Source organism: Carcharodon carcharias, chromosome 6 (assembly GCF_017639515.1).
Source record: "Carcharodon carcharias isolate sCarCar2 chromosome 6, sCarCar2.pri, whole genome shotgun sequence".
Classification (NCBI taxonomy): Eukaryota; Metazoa; Chordata; class Chondrichthyes; order Lamniformes; family Lamnidae; genus Carcharodon; species Carcharodon carcharias.
Window position 1 is genome coordinate 186,897,397 of NC_054472.1, and position 22,018 is coordinate 186,919,414.

The window sequence follows — 22,018 nt, forward strand, 5'->3', positions numbered from 1 at the left end:
TGAGTGTTTGGAGCAGTGTTGAGTGTTTGGAGCAGTGATGAGTGTTTGGAGCAGTGTTGAGTGTTTGGAGCAGTGTTGAGTGTTTGGAGCAGTGTTGAGCGTTTGGAGCAGTGATGAGTGTTTGGAGCAGTGTTGAGTGTTTGGAGCAGTGTTGAGTGTTTGGAGCAGTGTTGAGTGTTTGGAGCAGTGATGAGTGTTTGGAGCAGTGATGAGTGTTTGGAGCAGTGTTGAGTGTTTGGAGCAGTGTTGAGTGTTTGGAGCAGTGTTGAGTGTTTGGAGCAGTGTTGAGCGTTTGGAGCAGTGTTGAGTGTTTGGAGCAGTGTTGAGTGTTTGGAGCAGTGATGAGTGTTTGGAGCAGTGTTGAGTGTTTGGAGCAGTGTTGAGTGTTTGGAGCAGTGTTGAGTGTTTGGAGCAGTGTTGAGTGTTTGGAGCAGTGTTGAGTGTTTGGAGCAGTGTTGAGTGTTTGGAGCAGTGTTGAGTGTTTGGAGCAGTGTTGAGTGTTCGGAGCAGTGTTGAGTGTTTGGAGCAGTGTTGAGTGTTTGGAGCAGTGTTGAGTGTTTGGAGCAGTGTTGAGTGTTTGGAGCAGTGTTGAGTGTTTGGAGCAGTGTTGAGTGTTTGGAGCAGTGTTGAGTGTTTGGAGCAGTGTTGAGTGTTTGGAGCAGTGTTGAGTGTTTGGAGCAGTGTTGAGTGTTTGGAGCAGTGTTGAGTGTTTGGAGCAGTGTTGAGTGTTTGGAGCAGTGTTGAGCGTTTGGAGCAGTGTTGAGTGTTTGGAGCAGTGTTGAGTGTTTGGAGCAGTGTTGAGTGTTTGGAGCAGTGTTGAGTGTTTGGAGCAGTGATGAGTGTTTGGAGCAGTGTTGAGTGTTTGGAGCAGTGCTGAGTGTTTGGAGCAGTGTTGAGTGTTTGGAGCAGTGTTGAGTGTTTGGAGCAGTGTTGAGTGTTTGGAGCAGTGTTGAGTGTTTGGAGCAGTGATGAGTGTTTGGAGCAGTGTTGAGTGTTTGGAGCAGTGTTGAGCGTTTGGAGCAGTGATGAGTGTTTGGAGCAGTGTTGAGCGTTTGGAGCAGTGTTGAGTGTTTGGAGCAGTGTTGAGTGTTTGGAGCAGTGATGAGCGTTTGGAGCAGTGTTGAGTGTTTGGAGCAGTGCTGAGGCGTTTGGAGCAGTGATGAGTGTTTGGAGCAGTGTTGAGTGTTTTGGAGCAGTGTTGAGCGTTTGGAGCAGTGATGAGTGTTTGGAGCAGTGTTGAGTGTTTGGAGCAGTGTTGAGTGTTTGGAGCAGTGCTGAGTGTTTGGAGCAGTGTTGAGTGTTTGGAGCAGTGTTGAGCGTTTGGAGCAGTGCTGAGTGTTTGGAGCAGTGTTGAGTGTTTGGAGCAGTGTTGAGTGTTTGGAGCAGTGTTGAGTGTTTGGAGCAGTGTTGAGTGTTCGGAGCAGTGTTGAGTGTTTGGAGCAGTGTTGAGTGTTCGGAGCAGTGTTGAGTGTTTGGAGCAGTGTTGAGTGTTTGGAGCAGTGTTGAGTGTTTGGAGCAGTGTTGAGTGTTTGGAGCAGTGTTGAGTGTTTGGAGCAGTGTTGAGTGTTTGGAGCAGTGTTGAGTGTTTGGAGCAGTGTTGAGTGTTTGGAGCAGTGTTGAGTGTTTGGAGCAGTGTTGAGCGTTTGGAGCAGTGTTGAGTGTTTGGAGCAGTGTTGAGTGTTTGGAGCAGTGTTGAGTGTTTGGAGCAGTGTTGAGTGTTTGGAGCAGTGTTGAGTGTTTGGAGCAGTGATGAGTGTTTGGAGCAGTGTTGAGTGTTTGGAGCAGTGTTGAGCGTTCGGAGCAGTGTTGAGCGTTTGGAGCAGTGTTGAGTGTTTGGAGCAGTGTTGAGTGTTTGGAGCAGTGATGAGTGTTTGGAGCAGTGTTGAGTGTTTGGAGCAGTGTTGAGTGTTTGGAGCAGTGTTGAGTGTTTGGAGCAGTGTTGAGTGTTTGGAGCAGTGTTGAGTGTTTGGAGCAGTGTTGAGTGTTTGGAGCAGTGTTGAGTGTTTGGAGCAGTGCTGAGTGTTTGGAGCAGTGTTGAGTGTTTGGAGCAGTGTTGAGTGTTTGGAGCAGTGATGAGTGTTTGGAGCAGTGTTGAGTGTTTGGAGCAGTGTTGAGTGTTTGGAGCAGTGTTGAGTGTTTGGAGCAGTGTTGAGTGTTTGGAGCAGTGATGAGTGTTTGGAGCAGTGATGAGTGTTTGGAGCAGTGTTGAGCGTTTGGAGCAGTGTTGAGTGTTTGGAGCAGTGTTGAGTGTTTGGAGCAGTGTTGAGTGTTTGGAGCAGTGATGAGTGTTTGGAGCAGTGTTGAGTGTTTGGAGCAGTGATGAGTGTTTGGAGCAGTGTTGAGTGTTTGGAGCAGTGTTGAGTGTTTGGAGCAGTGTTGAGTGTTTGGAGCAGTGTTGAGTGTTTGGAGCAGTGTTGAGTGTTTGGAGCAGTGATGAGTGTTTGGAGCAGTGTTGAGTGTTTGGAGCAGTGTTGAGTGTTTGGAGCAGTGTTGAGCGTTTGGAGCAGTGTTGAGTGTTTGGAGCAGTGTTGAGTGTTTGGAGCAGTGTTGAGTGTTTGGAGCAGTGTTGAGTGTTTGGAGCAGTGTTGAGTGTTTGGAGCAGTGTGAGTGTTTGGAGCAGTGTTGAGTGTTTGGAGCAGTGATGAGCGTTTGGAGCAGTGTTGAGTGTTTGGAGCAGTGTTGAGCGTTTGGAGCAGTGATGAGTGTTTGGAGCAGTGTTGAGTGTTTGGAGCAGTGTTGAGTGTTTGGAGCAGTGTTGAGTGTTTGGAGCAGTGTTGAGTGTTTGGAGCAGTGTTGAGTGTTTGGAGCAGTGTTGAGTGTTTGGAGCAGTGATGAGTGTTTGGAGCAGTGTTGAGTGTTTGGAGCAGTGTTGAGCGTTTGGAGCAGTGTTGAGTGTTTGGAGCAGTGTTGAGTGTTTGGAGCAGTGTTGAGCGTTTGGAGCAGTGTTGAGCTGTTTGGAGCAGTGTTGAGTGTTTGGAGCAGTGTTGAGTGTTTGGAGCAGTGTTGAGTGTTTGGAGCAGTGTTGAGTGTTTGGAGCAGTGATGAGTGTTTGGAGCAGTGTTGAGTGTTTGGAGCAGTGTTGAGTGTTTGGAGCAGTGTTGAGTGTTTGGAGCAGTGTTGAGTGTTTGGAGCAGTGTTGAGCGTTTGGAGCAGTGCTGAGTGTTTGGAGCAGTGATGAGTGTTTGGAGCAGTGTTGAGTGTTTGGAGCAGTGTTGAGTGTTTGGAGCAGTGTTGAGCGTTTGGAGCAGTGTTGAGTGTTTGGAGCAGTGTTGAGCGTTTGGAGCAGTGTTGAGTGTTTGGAGCAGTGTTGAGTGTTTGGAGCAGTGTTGAGTGTTTGGAGCAGTGTTGAGTGTTTGGAGCAGTGTTGAGTGTTTGGAGCAGTGTTGAGTGTTTGGAGCAGTGCTGAGTGTTTGGAGCAGTGATGAGTGTTTGGAGCAGTGTTGAGTGTTTGGAGCAGTGCTGAGTGTTTGGAGCAGTGTTGAGTGTTTGGAGCAGTGATGAGCGTTTGGAGCAGTGTTGAGTGTTTGGAGCAGTGATGAGTGTTTGGAGCAGTGTTGAGTGTTGGAGCAGTGTTGAGTGTTTGGAGCAGTGTTGAGCGTTTGGAGCAGTGTTGAGTGTTTGGAGCAGTGTTGAGTGTTTGGAGCAGTGTTGAGTGTTTGGAGCAGTGTTGAGTGTTTGGAGCAGTGATGAGTGTTTGGAGCAGTGTTGAGTGTTTGGAGCAGTGTTGAGTGTTTGGAGCAGTGTTGAGTGTTTGGAGCAGTGTTGAGTGTTTGGAGCAGTGATGAGTGTTTGGAGCAGTGTTGAGTGTTTGGAGCAGTGTTGAGTGTTTGGAGCAGTGTTGAGTGTTTGGAGCAGTGTTGAGCGTTTGGAGCAGTGATGAGTGTTTGGAGCAGTGTTGAGTGTTTGGAGCAGTGTTGAGTGTTTGGAGCAGTGTTGAGTGTTTGGAGCAGTGTTGAGTGTTTGGAGCAGTGTTGAGTGTTTGGAGCAGTGTTGAGTGTTTGGAGCAGTGTTGAGTGTTTGGAGCAGTGTTGAGTGTTTGGAGCAGTGTTGAGTGTTTGGAGCAGTGTTGAGTGTTTGGAGCAGTGTTGAGTGTTTGGAGCAGTGTTGAGTGTTTGGAGCAGTGTTGAGTGTTTGGAGCAGTGTTGAGTGTTTGGAGCAGTGTTGAGCGTTTGGAGCAGTGTTGAGTGTTTGGAGCAGTGTTGAGTGTTTGGAGCAGTGATGAGTGTTTGGAGCAGTGTTGAGCGTTTGGAGCAGTGTTGAGTGTTTGGAGCAGTGTTGAGTGTTTGGAGCAGTGATGAGTGTTTGGAGCAGTGTTGAGTGTTTGGAGCAGTGTTGAGTGTTTGGAGCAGTGTTGAGTGTTTGGAGCAGTGTTGAGTGTTTGGAGCAGTGTTGAGTGTTTGGAGCAGTGTTGAGTGTTTGGAGCAGTGTTGAGTGTTTGGAGCAGTGTTGAGTGTTTGGAGCAGTGTTGAGTGTTTGGAGCAGTGTTGAGTGTTTGGAGCAGTGTTGAGTGTTTGGAGCAGTGTTGAGTGTTTGGAGCAGTGTTGAGTGTTTGGAGCAGTGTTGAGTCGTTTGGAGCAGTGTTGAGCTGTTTGGAGCAGTGTTGAGTGTTTGGAGCAGTGTTGAGTGTTTGGAGCAGTGTTGAGTGTTTGGAGCAGTGTTGAGTGTTTGGAGCAGTGTTGAGTGTTTGGAGCAGTGTTGAGCGTTTGGAGCAGTGTTGAGTGTTTGGAGCAGTGTTGAGTGTTTGGAGCAGTGTTGAGTGTTTGGAGCAGTGATGAGCGTTTGGAGCAGTGTTGAGTGTTTGGAGCAGTGTTGAGTGTTTGGAGCAGTGTTGAGCGTTTGGAGCAGTGTTGAGTGTTTGGAGCAGTGTTGAGTGTTTGGAGCAGTGTTGAGTGTTTGGAGCAGTGTTGAGTGTTTGGAGCAGTGTTGAGTGTTTGGAGCAGTGTTGAGTGTTTGGAGCAGTGTTGAGTGTTTGGAGCAGTGTTGAGCGTTTGGAGCAGTGTTGAGCGTTTGGAGCAGTGTTGAGTGTTTGGAGCAGTGTTGAGCGTTTGGAGCAGTGTTGAGTGTTTGGAGCAGTGTTGAGTGTTTGGAGCAGTGTTGAGTGTTTGGAGCAGTGTTGAGTGTTTGGAGCAGTGATGAGTGTTTGGAGCAGTGTTGAGTGTTTGGAGCAGTGTTGAGTGTTTGGAGCAGTGTTGAGCGTTTGGAGCAGTGTTGAGTGTTTGGAGCAGTGTTGAGTGTTTGGAGCAGTGTTGAGTGTTTGGAGCAGTGTTGAGTGTTTGGAGCAGTGTTGAGTGTTTGGAGCAGTGTTGAGTGTTTGGAGCAGTGTTGAGTGTTTGGAGCAGTGTTGAGTGTTTGGAGCAGTGTTGAGTGTTTGGAGCAGTGTTGAGTGTTTGGAGCAGTGTTGAGTGTTTGGAGCAGTGTTGAGTGTTTGGAGCAGTGTTGAGTGTTTGGAGCAGTGATGAGTGTTTGGAGCAGTGTTGAGCGTTTGGAGCAGTGTTGAGTGTTTGGAGCAGTGTTGAGTGTTTGGAGCAGTGTTGAGTGTTTGGAGCAGTGTTGAGTGTTTGGAGCAGTGTTGAGTGTTTGGAGCAGTGTTGAGTGTTTGGAGCAGTGTTGAGCGTTTGGAGCAGTGTTGAGCGTTTGGAGCAGTGTTGAGTGTTTGGAGCAGTGTTGAGTGTTTGGAGCAGTGTTGAGTGTTTGGAGCAGTGTTGAGTGTTTGGAGCAGTGTTGAGTGTTTGGAGCAGTGTTGAGTGTTTGGAGCAGTGTTGAGCGTTTGGAGCAGTGTTGAGTGTTTGGAGCAGTGTTGAGTGTTTGGAGCAGTGTTGAGTGTTTGGAGCAGTGTTGAGTGTTTGGAGCAGTGTTGAGTGTTTGGAGCAGTGTTGAGTGTTTGGAGCAGTGTTGAGTGTTTGGAGCAGTGTTGAGGTTTGGAGCAGTGTTGAGTGTTTGGAGCAGTGTTGAGTGTTTGGAGCAGTGTTGAGTGTTTGGAGCAGTGTTGAGTGTTTGGAGCAGTGTTGAGTGTTTGGAGCAGTGTTGAGTGTTTGGAGCAGTGTTGAGTGTTTGGAGCAGTGTTGAGTGTTTGGAGCAGTGTTGAGTGTTTGGAGCAGTGATGAGTGTTTGGAGCAGTGTTGAGTGTTTGGAGCAGTGTTGAGCTGTTTGGAGCAGTGTTGAGTGTTTGGAGCAGTGTTGAGTGTTTGGAGCAGTGTTGAGTGTTTGGAGCAGTGTTGAGTGTTTGGAGCAGTGTTGAGTGTTTGGAGCAGTGTTGAGTGTTTGGAGCAGTGTTGAGTGTTTGGAGCAGTGATGAGTGTTTGGAGCAGTGTTGAGTGTTTGGAGCAGTGTTGAGTGTTTGGAGCAGTGTTGAGTGTTTGGAGCAGTGTTGAGTGTTTGGAGCAGTGTTGAGTGTTTGGAGCAGTGTTGAGTGTTTGGAGCAGTGTTGAGTGTTTGGAGCAGTGTTGAGTGTTTGGAGCAGTGTTGAGTGTTTGGAGCAGTGTTGAGTGTTTGGAGCAGTGTTGAGTGTTTGGAGCAGTGTTGAGTGTTTGGAGCAGTGATGAGTGTTTGGAGCAGTGTTGAGTGTTTGGAGCAGTGTTGAGTGTTTGGAGCAGTGTTGAGTGTTTGGAGCAGTGTTGAGTGTTTGGAGCAGTGTTGAGCGTTTGGAGCAGTGTTGAGTGTTTGGAGCAGTGTTGAGTGTTTGGAGCAGTGATGAGTGTTTGGAGCAGTGTTGAGTGTTTGAGCAGTGTTGAGGTTTGGAGCAGTGTTGAGTGTTTGGAGCAGTGTTGAGTGTTTGGAGCAGTGTTGAGTGTTTGGAGCAGTGTTGAGTGTTTGGAGCAGTGTTGAGTGTTTGGAGCAGTGTTGAGCGTTTGGAGCAGTGTTGAGCGTTCGGAGCAGTGTTGAGTGTTTGGAGCAGTGTTGAGTGTTTGGAGCAGTGTTGAGTGTTTGGAGCAGTGTTGAGTGTTTGGAGCAGTGTTGAGTGTTTGGAGCAGTGTTGAGTGTTTGGAGCAGTGTTGAGTGTTTGGAGCAGTGATGAGCGTTTGGAGCAGTGTTGAGTGTTTGGAGCAGTGTTGAGCGTTTGGAGCAGTGTTGAGCGTTTGGAGCAGTGTTGAGTGTTTGGAGCAGTGATGAGTGTTTGGAGCAGTGCTGAGTGTTTGGAGCAGTGATGAGCGTTTGGAGCAGTGTTGAGTGTTTGGAGCAGTGTTGAGTGTTTGGAGCAGTGTTGAGTGTTTGGAGCAGTGTTGAGCGTTTGGAGCAGTGTTGAGCGTTTGGAGCAGTGTTGAGTGTTTGGAGCAGTGTTGAGCGTTTGGAGCAGTGATGAGTGTTTGGAGCAGTGTTGAGTGTTCGGAGCAGTGTTGAGCGTTTGGAGCAGTGTTGAGCGTTTGGAGCAGTGTTGAGCGTTTGGAGCAGTGTTGAGTGTTTGGAGCAGTGTTGAGTGTTTGGAGCAGTGTTGAGTGTTTGGAGCAGTGATGAGTGTTTGGAGCAGTGTTGAGTGTTCGGAGCAGTGATGAGCGTTTGGAGCAGTGCTGAGTGTTTGGAGCAGTGTTGAGTGTTTGGAGCAGTGTTGAGTGTTTGGAGCAGTGTTGAGCGTTTGGAGCAGTGATGAGTGTTTGGAGCAGTGTTGAGTGTTTGGAGCAGTGTTGAGCGTTTGGAGCAGTGTTGAGTGTTTGGAGCAGTGTTGAGTGTTTGGAGCAGTGTTGAGCGTTCGGAGCAGTGTTGAGCGTTTGGAGCAGTGTTGAGTGTTTGGAGCAGTGTTGAGTGTTTGGAGCAGTGTTGAGTGTTTGGAGCAGTGATGAGCGTTTGGAGCAGTGTTGAGCGTTCGGAGCAGTGCTGAGTGTTTGGAGCAGTGTTGAGCGTTCGGAGCAGTGTTGAGCGTTCGGAGCAGTGTTGAGTGTTTGGAGCAGTGTTGAGTGTTTGGAGCAGTGTTGAGTGTTTGGAGCAGTGATGAGCGTTTGGAGCAGTGTTGAGCGTTCGGAGCAGTGTTGAGTGTTTGGAGCAGTGTTGAGCGTTCGGAGCAGTGTTGAGCGTTCGGAGCAGTGTTGAGTGTTTGGAGCAGTGTTGAGTGTTTGGAGCAGTGTTGAGTGTTTGGAGCAGTGATGAGCGTTTGGAGCAGTGTTGAGTGTTTGGAGCAGTGTTGAGCGTTTGGAGCAGTGTTGAGTGTTTGGAGCAGTGTTGAGTGTTTGGAGCAGTGTTGAGTGTTTGGAGCAGTGTTGAGTGTTTGGAGCAGTGTTGAGTGTTTGGAGCAGTGTTGAGCGTTTGGAGCAGTGTTGAGTGTTTGGAGCAGTGTTGAGTGTTTGGAGCAGTGTTGAGTGTTTGGAGCAGTGATGAGTGTTTGGAGCAGTGATGAGTGTTTGGAGCAGTGTTGAGTGTTTGGAGCAGTGTTGAGCGTTTGGAGCAGTGTTGAGCGTTTGGAGCAGTGCTGAGTGTTTGGAGCAGTGTTGAGTGTTTGGAGCAGTGTTGAGTGTTTGGAGCAGTGTTGAGTGTTTGGAGCAGTGTTGAGTGTTTGGAGCAGTGATGAGTGTTTGGAGCAGTGTTGAGTGTTTGGAGCAGTGTTGAGTGTTTGGAGCAGTGTTGAGTGTTTGGAGCAGTGTTGAGTGTTTGGAGCAGTGTTGAGTGTTTGGAGCAGTGTTGAGTGTTTGGAGCAGTGTTGAGTGTTTGGAGCAGTGCTGAGTGTTTGGAGCAGTGTTGAGTGTTTGGAGCAGTGTTGAGTGTTTGGAGCAGTGATGAGTGTTTGGAGCAGTGTTGAGTGTTTGGAGCAGTGTTGAGTGTTTGGAGCAGTGCTGAGCGTTTGGAGCAGTGATGAGTGTTTGGAGCAGTGTTGAGTGTTTGGAGCAGTGTTGAGTGTTTGGAGCAGTGCTGAGCGTTTGGAGCAGTGTTGAGTGTTTGGAGCAGTGTTGAGTGTTTGGAGCAGTGTTGAGTGTTTGGAGCAGTGTTGAGTGTTTGGAGCAGTGTTGAGTGTTTGGAGCAGTGTTGAGCGTTTGGAGCAGTGCTGAGTGTTTGGAGCAGTGATGAGCGTTTGGAGCAGTGTTGAGTGTTTGGAGCAGTGATGAGTGTTTGGAGCAGTGTTGAGTGTTTGGAGCAGTGTTGAGTGTTTGGAGCAGTGTTGAGTGTTTGGAGCAGTGTTGAGTGTTTGGAGCAGTGTTGAGTGTTTGGAGCAGTGATGAGCGTTTGGAGCAGTGTTGAGTGTTTGGAGCAGTGTTGAGTGTTCGGAGCAGTGTTGAGTGTTTGGAGCAGTGTTGAGTGTTTGGAGCAGTGTTGAGTGTTTGGAGCAGTGATGAGCGTTTGGAGCAGTGTTGAGTGTTTGGAGCAGTGATGAGCGTTTGGAGCAGTGTTGAGTGTTTGGAGCAGTGCTGAGTGTTTGGAGCAGTGTTGAGCGTTCGGAGCAGTGTTGAGCGTTTGGAGCAGTGTTGAGTGTTTGGAGCAGTGTTGAGTGTTTGGAGCAGTGTTGAGTGTTTGGAGCAGTGATGAGCGTTCGGAGCAGTGATGAGTGTTTGGAGCAGTGTTGAGTGTTTGGAGCAGTGTTGAGTGTTTGGAGCAGTGTTGAGTGTTTGGAGCAGTGTTGAGTGTTTGGAGCAGTGTTGAGCGTTTGGAGCAGTGCTGAGTGTTTGGAGCAGTGTTGAGCGTTTGGAGCAGTGTTGAGCGTTCGGAGCAGTGTTGAGTGTTTGGAGCAGTGTTGAGTGTTTGGAGCAGTGTTGAGTGTTTGGAGCAGTGATGAGCGTTTGGAGCAGTGTTGAGCGTTCGGAGCAGTGCTGAGTGTTTGGAGCAGTGTTGAGCGTTTGGAGCAGTGTTGAGCGTTCGGAGCAGTGTTGAGCGTTCGGAGCAGTGTTGAGTGTTTGGAGCAGTGCTGAGTGTTTGGAGCAGTGATGAGTGTTTGGAGCAGTGTTGAGTGTTTGGAGCAGTGTTGAGCGTTTGGAGCAGTGTTGAGCGTTCGGAGCAGTGTTGAGTGTTTGGAGCAGTGTTGAGTGTTTGGAGCAGTGTTGAGTGTTTGGAGCAGTGATGAGTGTTTGGAGCAGTGTTGAGCGTTTGGAGCAGTGCTGAGTGTTTGGAGCAGTGTTGAGTGTTTGGAGCAGTGTTGAGTGTTTGGAGCAGTGTTGAGCGTTCGGAGCAGTGTTGAGCGTTCGGAGCAGTGTTGAGTGTTCGGAGCAGTGTTGAGTGTTTGGAGCAGTGATGAGTGTTTGGAGCAGTGTTGAGTGTTCGGAGCAGTGTTGAGTGTTTGGAGCAGTGTTGAGTGTTTGGAGCAGTGTTGAGCGTTTGGAGCAGTGATGAGCGTTTGGAGCAGTGTTGAGCGTTCGGAGCAGTGTTGAGCGTTCGGAGCAGTGTTGAGCGTTTGGAGCAGTGATGAGTGTTTGGAGCAGTGATGAGTGTTTGGAGCAGTGTTGAGTGTTTGGAGCAGTGTTGAGTGTTTGGAGCAGTGATGAGCGTTTGGAGCAGTGTTGAGCGTTCGGAGCAGTGTTGAGTGTTTGGAGCAGTGTTGAGCGTTTGGAGCAGTGTTGAGCGTTCGGAGCAGTGATGAGCGTTCGGAGCAGTGCTGAGTGTTTGGAGCAGTGCTGAGTGTTTGGAGCAGTGTTGAGCGTTTGGAGCAGTGTTGAGTGTTTGGAGCAGTGTTGAGTGTTTGGAGCAGTGTTGAGCGTTTGGAGCAGTGCTGAGTGTTTGGAGCAGTGTTGAGCGTTCGGAGCAGTGTTGAGTGTTTGGAGCAGTGTTGAGTGTTTGGAGCAGTGTTGAGCGTTTGGAGCAGTGTTGAGTGTTTGGAGCAGTGTTGAGTGTTTGGAGCAGTGATGAGTGTTTGGAGCAGTGTTGAGCGTTCGGAGCAGTGTTGAGTGTTTGGAGCAGTGTTGAGTGTTTGGAGCAGTGTTGAGCGTTTGGAGCAGTGTTGAGTGTTTGGAGCAGTGTTGAGTGTTTGGAGCAGTGTTGAGCGTTTGGAGCAGTGCTGAGTGTTTGGAGCAGTGCTGAGTGTTCGGAGCAGTGATGAGTGTTTGGAGCAGTGCTGAGCGTTTGGAGCAGTGTTGAGTGTTTGGAGCAGTGATGAGTGTTTGGAGCAGTGATGAGCGTTTGGAGCAGCGATGAGCGTTTGGAGCAGTGTTGAGCGTTCGGAGCAGTGATGAGTGTTTGGAGCAGTGATGAGCGTTTGGAGCAGTGATGAGCGTTTGGAGCAGTGTTGAGCGTTCGGAGCAGTGTTGAGTGTTTGGAGCAGTGTTGAGTGTTTGGAGCAGTGATGAGTGTTTGGAGCAGTGTTGAGCGTTTGGAGCAGTGTTGAGTGTTTGGAGCAGTGTTGAGCGTTCGGAGCAGTGCTGAGTGTTTGGAGCAGTGTTGAGTGTTTGGAGCAGTGTTGAGTGTTTGGAGCAGTGTTGAGTGTTTGGAGCAGTGTTGAGTGTTTGGAGCAGTGTTGAGTGTTTGGAGCAGTGATGAGCGTTTGGAGCAGTGATGAGTGTTTGGAGCAGTGTTGAGCGTTTGGAGCAGTGTTGAGTGTTTGGAGCAGTGTTGAGCGTTTGGAGCAGTGATGAGTGTTTGGAGCAGTGTTGAGTGTTTGGAGCAGTGTTGAGCGTTCGGAGCAGTGTTGAGCGTTCGGAGCAGTGCTGAGTGTTTGGAGCAGTGTTGAGTGTTTGGAGCAGTGTTGAGTGTTTGGAGCAGTGTTGAGTGTTTGGAGCAGTGATGAGCGTTTGGAGCAGTGTTGAGTGTTTGGAGCAGTGTTGAGTGTTTGGAGCAGTGTTGAGTGTTTGGAGCAGTGTTGAGTGTTTGGAGCAGTGTTGAGTGTTTGGAGCAGTGTTGAGTGTTTGGAGCAGTGCTGAGTGTTTGGAGCAGTGATGAGTGTTTGGAGCAGTGATGAGTGTTTGGAGCAGTGTTGAGTGTTTGGAGCAGTGATGAGTGTTTGGAGCAGTGTTGAGCGTTCGGAGCAGTGATGAGTGTTTGGAGCAGTGTTGAGCGTTCGGAGCAGTGTTGAGCGTTCGGAGCAGTGTTGAGTGTTTGGAGCAGTGATGAGTGTTTGGAGCAGTGTTGAGCGTTCGGAGCAGTGATGAGTGTTTGGAGCAGTGTTGAGCGTTCGGAGCAGTGATGAGTGTTTGGAGCAGTGTTGAGCGTTTGGAGCAGTGCTGAGTGTTTGGAGCAGTGATGAGTGTTTGGAGCAGTGATGAGTGTTTGGAGCAGTGTTGAGCGTTTGGAGCAGTGATGAGCGTTTGGAGCAGTGTTGAGTGTTTGGAGCAGTGTTGAGCGTTTGGAGCAGTGTTGAGTGTTTGGAGCAGTGTTGAGTGTTTGGAGCAGTGTTGAGTGTTTGGAGCAGTGTTGAGCGTTTGGAGCAGTGTTGAGCGTTTGGAGCAGTGTTGAGCGTTTGGAGCAGTGTTGAGCGTTAGGAGCAGTGATGAGTGTTTGGAGCAGTGTTGAGTGTTTGGAGCAGTGTTGAGTGTTTGGAGCAGTGTTGAGTGTTTGGAGCAGTGTTGAGTGTTTGGAGCAGTGTTGAGTGTTTGGAGCAGTGTTGAGTGTTTGAAGCAGTGTTGAGTGTTTGGAGCAGTGTTGAGTGTTTGGAGCAGTGTTGAGTGTTTGGAGCAGTGCTGAGTGTTTGGAGCAGTGCTGAGTGTTTGGAGCAGTGATGAGCGTTCGGAGCAGTGTTGAGTGTTCGGAGCAGTGTTGAGCGTTTGGAGCAGTGTTGAGTGTTTGGAGCAGTGTTGAGTGTTTGGAGCAGTGTTGAGTGTTTGGAGCAGTGTTGAGTGTTTGGAGCAGTGATGAGCGTTTGGAGCAGTGATGAGTGTTTGGAGCAGTGTTGAGTGTTTGGAGCAGTGTTGAGTGTTTGGAGCAGTGTTGAGCGTTTGGAGCAGTGTTGAGCGTTCGGAGCAGTGTTGAGCGTTCGGAGCAGTGATGAGTGTTTGGAGCAGTGCTGAGCGTTTGGAGCAGTGTTGAGTGTTTGGAGCAGTGTTGAGTGTTTGGAGCAGTGTTGAGTGTTTGGAGCAGTGTTGAGTGTTTGGAGCAGTGTTGAGTGTTTGGAGCAGTGTTGAGCGTTTGGAGCAGTGTTGAGCGTTCGGAGCAGTGTTGAGTGTTCGGAGCAGTGATGAGCGTTTGGAGCAGTGTTGAGTGTTTGGAGCAGTGTTGAGCGTTTGGAGCAGTGATGAGTGTTTGGAGCAGTGTTGAGTGTTTGGAGCAGTGCTGAGTGTTTGGAGCAGTGATGAGCGTTTGGAGCAGTGTTGAGTGTTCGGAGCAGTGTTGAGTGTTTGGAGCAGTGTTGAGTGTTTGGAGCAGTGATGAGTGTTTGGAGCAGTGATGAGTGTTTGGAGCAGTGTTGAGTGTTTGGAGCAGTGATGAGTGTTTGGAGCAGTGATGAGTGTTTGGAGCAGTGTTGAGTGTTTGGAGCAGTGTTGAGCGTTTGGAGCAGTGTTGAGTGTTTGGAGCAGTGTTGAGCGTTTGGAGCAGTGCTGAGTGTTTGGAGCAGTGTTGAGTGTTCGGAGCAGTGTTGAGCGTTCGGAGCAGTGTTGAGCGTTCGGAGCAGTGATGAGCGTTTGGAGCAGTGTTGAGTGTTTGGAGCAGTGATGAGTGTTTGGAGCAGTGTTGAGTGTTTGGAGCAGTGATGAGTGTTTGGAGCAGTGTTGAGTGTTTGGAGCAGTGTTGAGCGTTTGGAGCAGTGTTGAGTGTTTGGAGCAGTGTTGAGCGTTTGGAGCAGTGATGAGTGTTTGGAGCAGTGTTGAGTGTTTGGAGCAGTGTTGAGCGTTCGGAGCAGTGTTGAGTGTTTGGAGCAGTGTTGAGCGTTCGGAGCAGTGTTGAGCGTTTGGAGCAGTGATGAGCGTTTGGAGCAGTGATGAGCGTTTGGAGCAGTGTTGAGCGTTTGGAGCAGTGTTGAGCGTTTGGAGCAGTGTTGAGTGTTTGGAGCAGTGATGAGTGTTTGGAGCAGTGTTGAGTGTTTGGAGCAGTGTTGAGCGTTTGGAGCAGTGTTGAGTGTTTGGAGCAGTGTTGAGTGTTTGGAGCAGTGTTGAGTGTTTGGAGCAGTGTTGAGTGTTTGGAGCAGTGTTGAGCGTTTGGAGCAGTGCTGAGTGTTTGGAGCAGTGTTGAGTGTTCGGAGCAGTGTTGAGCGTTCGGAGCAGTGTTGAGCGTTCGGAGCAGTGATGAGCGTTTGGAGCAGTGCTGAGCGTTTGGAGCAGTGTTGAGTGTTTGGAGCAGTGATGAGTGTTTGGAGCAGTGTTGAGTGTTTGGAGCAGTGTTGAGCGTTCGGAGCAGTGTTGAGTGTTTGGAGCAGTGTTGAGCGTTCGGAGCAGTGTTGAGCGTTCGGAGCAGTGTTGAGCGTTTGGAGCAGTGATGAGCGTTTGGAGCAGTGATGAGCGTTTGGAGCAGTGTTGAGCGTTTGGAGCAGTGTTGAGCGTTTGGAGCAGTGTTGAGTGTTTGGAGCAGTGATGAGTGTTTGGAGCAGTGTTGAGTGTTTGGAGCAGTGTTGAGTGTTTGGAGCAGTGTTGAGTGTTTGGAGCAGTGTTGAGCGTTTGGAACAGTGCTGAGCGTTTGGAGCAGTGATGAGCGTTTGGAGCAGTGTTGAGTGTTTGGAGCAGTGTTGAGCGTTTGGAGCAGTGTTGAGCGTTTGGAGCAGTGATGAGCGTTCGGAGCAGTGTTGAGCGTTTGGAGCAGTGTTGAGAGTTTGGAGCAGTGTTGAGTGTTTGGAGCAGTGATGAGCGTTTGGAGCAGTGTTGAGTGTTCGGAGCAGTGTTGAGTGTTTGGAGCAGTGTTGAGTGTTTGGAGCAGTGTTGAGTGTTTGGAGCAGTGCTGAGTGTTTGAAGCAGTGATGAGCGTTTGGAGCAGTGATGAGCGTTTGGAGCAGTGATGAGCGTTTGGAGCAGTGATGAGTGTTTGGAGCAGTGTTGAGCGTTTGGAGCAGTGTTGAGTGTTTGGAGCAGTGATGAGTGTTTGGAGCAGTGTTGAATGTTTGGAGCAGTGTTGAGTGTTTGGAGCAGTGCTGAGTGTTTGGAGCAGTGTTGAGTGTTTGGAGCAGTGATGAGTGTTTGGAGCAGTGTTGAGCGTCTGGAGCAGTGTTGAGTGTTTGGAGCAGTGTTGAGCGTTCGGAGCAGTGCTGAGTGTTTGGAGCAGTGTTGAGCGTTTGGAGCAGTGTTGAGTGTTGGAGCAGTGTGAGAGTTGGGAGCAGTGTCTAGAGTTTGGAGCAGTGTCGAGGGTTGGGAGCAGTGTGGAGTGTTGGCAGCGGTGTCGAGAGTTGGGAGCAGTGTCGAGAGTTGGGAGCAGTGTCGAGAGTTACGAACAGTGTCGAGAGTTGGGAGCAGTGTCGAGAGTTGGGAGCAGTGTCGAGAGTTGGGAGCAGTGTCGAGAGTTGGGAGCAGTGTCGAGAGTTGGGAGCAGTGTCGAGAGTTGGGAGCAGTGTCGAGAGTTGGGAGCAGTGTCGAGAGTTGGGAGCAGTGTCGAGAGTTGGGAGCAATGTCGAGAGTTGGGAGCAGTGTCGAGAGTTGGGAGCAGTGTCGAGAGTTGGGAGCAGTGTCGAGAGTTGGGAGCAGTGTCGAGAGTTGGGAGCAGTGTCGAGAGTTGGGAGCAGTGTCGAGAGTTGGGAGCAGTGTCGAGAGTTGGGAGCAGTGTCGAGAGTTGGGAGCAGTGCGTAGAGTTGGGAGCAGTGCGTAGAGTTGGGAGCAGTGCGTAGAGTTGGGAGCAGTGTCGAGAGTTGGGAGCAGTGTGTAGAGTTGGGAGCAGTGTGTAGAGTTGGGAGCAGTGCGTAGAGTTGGGAGCAGTGTGTAGAGTTGGGAGCAGTGTGTAGAGTTGGGAGCAGTGTGTAGAGTTGGGAGCAGTGTGTAGAGTTGGGAGCAGTGTGTAGAGTTGGGAGCAGTGTGTAGAGTTGGGAGCAGTGTGTAGAGTTGGGAGCAGTGTCGTAGAGTTGGGAGCAGTGTGTAGAGTTGGGAGCAGTGTGTAGAGTTGGGAGCAGTGCGTAGAGTTGGGAGCAGTGTGTAGAGTTGGGAGCAGTGTGTAGAGTTGGGAGCAGTGTGTAGAGTTGGGAGCAGTGTGTAGAGTTGGGAGCAGTGTGTAGAGTTGGGAGCAGTGTCGAGAGTTGGGAGCAGTGTGTAGAGTTGGGAGCAGTGTGTAGAGTTGGGAGCAGTGTGTAGAGTTGGGAGCAGTGTGTAGAGTTGGGAGCAGTGTGTAGAGTTGGGAGCAGTGTGTAGAGTTGGGAGCAGTGTGTAGAGTTGGGAGCAGTGTGTAGAGTTGGGAGCAGTGTGTAGAGTTGGGAGCAGTGTGTAGAGTTGGGAGCAGTGTGTAGAGTTGGGAGCAGTGTGTAGAGTTGGGAGCAGTGTGTAGAGTTGGGAGCAGTGTGTAGAGTTGGGAGCAGTGTGTAGAGTTGGGAGCAGTGTGTAGAGTTGGGAGCAGTGTGTAGAGTTGGGAGCAGTGTGTAGAGTTGGGAGCAGTGTGTAGAGTTGGGAGCAGTGTGTAGAGTTGGGAGCAGTGTGTAGAGTTGGGAGCAGTGTGTAGAGTTGGGAGCAGTGTGTAGAGTTGGGAGCAGTGTGTAGAGTTGGGAGCAGTGTGTAGAGTTGGGAGCAGTGTGTAGAGTTGGGAGCAGTGTGTAGAGTTGGGAGCAGTGTGTAGAGTTGGGAGCAGTGTGTAGAGTTGGGAGCAGTGTGTAGAGTTGGGAGCAGTGTGTAGAGTTGGGAGCAGTGTGTAGAGTTGGGAGCAGTGTGTAGAGTTGGGAGCAGTGTGTAGAGTTGGGAGCAGTGTGTAGAGTTGGGAGCAGTGTGTAGAGTTGGGAGCAGTGTGTAGAGTTGGGAGCAGTGTGTAGAGTTGGGAGCAGTGTGTAGAGTTGGGAGCAGTGTGTAGAGTTGGGAGCAGTGTGTAGAGTTGGGAGCAGTGTGTAGAGTTGGGAGCAGTGTGTAGAGTTGGGAGCAGTGTGTAGAGTTGGGAGCAGTGTGTAGAGTTGGGAGCAGTGTGTAGAGTTGGGAGCAGTGTGTAGAGTTGGGAGCAGTGTGTAGAGTTGGGAGCAGTGTGTAGAGTTGGGAGCAGTGTGTAGAGTTGGGAGCAGTGTGTAGAGTTGGGAGCAGTGTGTAGAGTTGGGAGCAGTGTGTAGAGTTGGGAGCAGTGTGTAGAGTTGGGAGCAGTGTGTAGAGTTGGGAGCAGTGTCGAGAGCTGGGAGCAGTGTCGAGAGTTGGGAGCAGTGTCGAGAGTTGGGAGCAGTGTCGAGAGTTGGGAGCAGTGTCGAGAGTTGGGAGCAGTGTCGAGAGTTGGGAGCAGTGTCGAGAGTTGGGAGCAGTGTCGAGAGTTGGGAGCAGTGTCGAGAGTTGGGAGCAGTGTCGAGAGTTGGGAGCAGTGTCGAGAGTTGGGAGCAGTGTCGAGAGTTGGGAGCAGTGTCGAGATTTGTGAGCAGTGTCGAGAGTTGGGAGCAGTGTCGAGAGTTGGGAGCAGTGTCGAGAGTTGGGAGCAGTGTCGAGAGTTGGGAGCAGTGTCGAGAGTTGGGAGCAGTGTCGAGAGTTGGGAGCAGTGTCGAGAGTTGGGAGCAGTGTCGAGAGTTGGGAGCAGTGTCGAGAGTTGGGAGCAGTGTCGAGAGTTGGGAGCAGTGTTGAGAGTTGGGAGCAGTGTCGAGAGTTGGGAGCAGTGTCGAGAGTTGGGAGCAGTGTCGAGAGTTGGGAGCAGTGTGTAGAGTTGGGAGCAGTGTGTAGAGTTGGGAGCAGTGTGTAGAGTTGGGAGCAGTGTGTAGAGTTGGGAGCAGTGTGTAGAGTTGGGAGCAGTGTGTAGAGTTGGGAGCAGTGTGTAGAGTTGGGAGCAGTGTGTAGAGTTGGGAGCAGTGTGTAGAGTTGGGAGCAGTGTGTAGAGTTGGGAGCAGTGTGTAGAGTTGGGAGCAGTGTGTAGAGTTGGGAGCAGTGTGTAGAGTTGGGAGCAGTGTGTAGAGTTGGGAGCAGTGTGTAGAGTTGGGAGCAGTGTGTAGAGTTGGGAGCAGTGTGTAGAGTTGGGAGCAGTGTGTAGAGTTGGGAGCAGTGTGTAGAGTTGGGAGCAGTGTGTAGAGTTGGGAGCAGTGTGTAGAGTTGGGAGCAGTGTGTAGAGTTGGGAGCAGTGCGTAGAGTTGGGAGCAGTGTGTAGAGTTGGGAGCAGTGTGTAGAGTTGGGAGCAGTGTGTAGAGTTGGGAGCAGTGTGTAGAGTTGGGAGCAGTGTGTAGAGTTGGGAGCAGTGTGTAGAGTTGGGAGCAGTGTTTAGAGTTGGGAGCAGTGTGTAGAGTTGGGAGCAGTGTGGAGAGTTGGGAGCAGTGTCGAGAGTTGGGAGCAGTGTCGAGAGTTGGGAGCAGTGTCGAGAGTTGGGAGCAGTGTCGAGAGTTGGGAGCAGTGTCGAGAGTTGGGAGCAGTGTCGAGAGTTGGGAGCAGTGTCGAGAGTTGGGAGCAGTGTCGAGAGTTGGGAGCAGTGTCGAGAGTTGGGAGCAGTGTCGAGAGTTGGCAGCAGTGTCGAGAGTTGGGAGCAGTGTCGAGAGTTGGGAGCAGTGTCGAGAGTTGGGAGCAGTGTCGAGAGTTGGGAGCAGTGTCGAGAGTTGGGAGCAGTGTCGAGAGTTGGGAGCAGTGTCGAGAGTTGGGAGCAGTGTCGAGAGTTGGGAGCAGTGTCGAGAGTTGGGAGCAGTGTCGAGAGTTGGGAGCAGTGTCGAGAGTTGGGAGCAGTGTCGAGAGTTGGAGCAGTGTCGAGAGTTGGGAGCAGTGTCGAGAGTTGGGAGCAGTGTCGAGAGTTGGGAGCAGTGTCGAGTGTTGGGAGCAGTGTCGAGAGTTGGGAGCAGTGTCGAGAGTTGGGAGCAGTGTCGAGAGTTGGGAGCAGTGTCGAGAGTTGGGAGCAGTGTCGAGAGTTGGGAGCAGTGTCGAGAGTTGGGAGCAGTGTCGAGAGTTGGGAGCAGTGTCGAGAGTTGGGAGCAGTGTCGAGAGTTGGGAGCAGTGTCGAGAGTTGGGAGCAGTGTGTAGAGTTGGGAGCAGTGTCGAGAGTTGGGAGCAGTGTCGAGAGTTGGGAGCAGTGTCTAGAGTTGGGAGCAGTGTCGAGAGTTGGGAGCAGTGTCGAGAGTTGGGAGCAGTGTGTCGAGTTGGGAGCAGTGTGTAGAGTTGGGAGCAGTGTCGAGAGTTGTGAGAAGTGTCTAGTGTTGGGAGCAGTGTTTAGATATGGGAGCAGTGTTTAGATATGGGAGCAGTGTGTAGAGTTGGGCGCAGTGTGTAGAATTGGGCGCAGTGTGTAGAATTGGGAGCAGTGTTTAGAGTTGGGAGCAGTGTGTAGAGTTGGGAGCAGTGTTTAGAGTTGGGAGCAGTGTGTAGAGTTGGGAGCAGTGTTTAGAGTTGGGAGCAGTGTGTAGAGTTGCGAGCAGTGTGTAGAGTTGGGAGCAGTGTGTAGAGTTGGGAGCAGTGTGTAGAGTTGGGAGCAGTGTTTAGAGTTGGGAGCAGTGTGTAGAGTTGGGAGCAGTGTGTAGAGTTGGGAGCAGTGTGTAGAGTTGGGAGCAGTGTGTAGAGTTGGGAGCAGTGTGTAGAGTTGGGAGCAGTGGGTAGAGTTGGGAGCAGTGGGTAGAGTTGGGAGCAGTGGGTAGAGCTGGGAGCAGTGTGTAGAGTTGGGAGCAGTGTGCAGAGTTGGGAGCAGTGCGTTGAGTTGGGAGCAGTGCGTAGAGTTGGGAGCAGTGCGTAGAGTTGGGAGCAGTGTGTAGAGTTGGGAGCAGTGTGTAGAGTTGGGAGCAGTGTGTAGAGTTGGGAGCAGTGTGTAGAGTTGGGAGCAGTGTGTAGAGTTGGGAGCAGTGTGTAGAGTTGGGAGCAGTGTGTAGAGTTGGGAGCAGTGTGTAGAGTTGGGAGCAGTGTGTAGAGTTGGGAGCAGTGTGTAGAGTTGGGAGCAGTGTGTAGAGTTGGGAGCAGTGTGTAGAGTTGGGAGCAGTGTGTAGAGTTGGGAGCAGTGTGTAGAGTTGGGAGCAGTGTGTAGAGTTGGGAGCAGTGTGTAGAGTTGGGAGCAGTGTGTAGAGTTGGGAGCAGTGTGTAGAGTTGGGAGCAGTGTGTAGAGTTGGGAGCAGTGTGTAGAGTTGGGAGCAGTGTGTAGAGTTGGGAGCAGTGTGTAGAGTTGGGAGCAGTGTGTAGAGTTGGGAGCAGTGTGTAGAGTTGGGAGCAGTGTGTAGAGTTGGGAGCAGTGTGTAGAGTTGGGAGCAGTGTCGAGAGTTGGGAGCAGTGTCGAGAGTTGGGAGCAGTGTGTAGAGTTGGGAGCAGTGTCGAGAGTTGGGAGCAGTGTCGAGAGTTGGGAGCAGTGTCGAGAGTTGGGAGCAGTGTGTAGAGTTGGGAGCAGTGTCGAGAGTTGGGAGCAGTGTGTAGAGTTGGGAGCAGTGTGTAGAGTTGGGAGCAGTGTCGAGAGTTGGGAGCAGTGTGTAGAGTTGGGAGCAGTGTGTAGAGTTGGGAGCAGTGTCGTAGAGTTGGGAGCAGTGTGTAGAGTTGGGAGCAGTGTGTAGAGTTGGGAGCAGTGTGTAGAGTTGGGAGCAGTGTGTAGAGTTGGGAGCAGTGCGTAGAGTTGGGAGCAGTGCGTAGAGTTGGGAGCAGTGCGTAGAGTTGGGAGCAGTGTGTAGAGTTGGGAGCAGTGTGTAGAGTTGGGAGCAGTGTGTAGAGTTGGGAGCAGTGTGTAGAGTTGGGAGCAGTGTGTAGAGTTGGGAGCAGTGTGTAGAGTTGGGAGCAGTGTGTAGAGTTGGGAGCAGTGTGTAGAGTTGGGAGCAGTGTGTAGAGTTGGGAGCAGTGTGTAGAGTTGGGAGCAGTGTGTAGAGTTGGGAGCAGTGTGTAGAGTTGGGAGCAGTGTGTAGAGTTGGGAGCAGTGTGTAGAGTTGGGAGCAGTGTGTAGAGTTGGGAGCAGTGTGTAGAGTTGGGAGCAGTGTGTAGAGTTGGGAGCAGTGTGTAGAGTTGGGAGCAGTGTGTAGAGTTGGGAGCAGTGTGTAGAGTTGGGAGCAGTTTGTAGAGATGGGAGCAGTGTGTAGAGTTGGGAGCAGTGTGTAGAGTTGGGAGCAGTGTGTAGAGTTGGGAGCAGTGTGTAGAGTTGGGAGCAGTGTGTAGAGTTGGAGGGGTTTGTAGAGTTGGGAGCAGTGTGTAGAGTTGGGAGCAGTGTGTAGATTTGGGAGCAGTGTTTAGATTTGGGAGCAGTGTGTAGAGTTGGGAGCAGTGTGTAGAGTTGGGAGCAGTGTCGAGAGTTGGGAGCAGTGTCGAGAGTTGGGAGCAGTGTCGAGAGTTGGGAGCAGTGTGTAGAGTTGGGAGCAGTGTCGAGAGTTGGGAGCAGTGTCGAGAGTTGGGAGCAGTGTGTAGAGTTGGGAGCAGTGTGTAGAGTTGGGAGCAGTGTGTAGAGTTGGGAGCAGTGTCGAGAGTTGGGAGCAGTGTCGAGAGTTGGGAGCAGCGTCGAGAGTTGGGAGCAGCGTCGAGAGTTGGGAGCAGTGTCGAGAGTTGGGAGCAGTGTCGAGAGTTGGGAGCAGCATCGAGAGTTGGGAGCAGCGTCGAGAGTTGGGAGCAGCGTTGAAAGTTGGGAGCAGTGTGTAGAGTTGGGAGCAGTGTCGAGAGTTGGGAGCAGTGTGTAGAGTTGGGAGCAGTGTGTAGAGTTGGGAGCAGTGTGTAGAGTTGGGAGCAGTGTGTAGAGTTGGGAGCAGTGTGTAGAGTTGGGAGCAGTGTGTAGAGTTGGGAGCAGTGTGTAGAGTTGGGAGCAGTGTGTAGAGTTGGGAGCAGTGTGTAGAGTTGGGAGCAGTGTGTAGAGTTGGGAGCAGTGTGTAGAGTTGGGAGCAGTGTGTAGAGTTGGGAGCAGTGTGTAGAGTTGGGAGCAGTGTGTAGAGTTGGGAGCAGTGTGTAGAGTTGGGAGCAGTGTGTAGAGTTGGGAGCAGTGTGTAGAGTTGGGAGCAGTGTGTAGAGTTGGGAGCAGTGTGTAGAGTTGGGAGCAGTGTGTAGAGTTGGGAGCAGTGTGTAGAGTTGGGAGCAGTGTGTAGAGTTGGGAGCAGTGCGTAGAGTTGGGAGCAGTGCGTAGAGTTGGGAGCAGTGCGTAGAGTTGGGAGCAGTGCGTAGAGTTGGGAGCAGTGCGTAGAGTTGGGAGCAGTGCGTAGAGTTGGGAGCAGTGTGTAGAGTTGGGAGCAGTGCGTAGAGTTGGGAGCAGT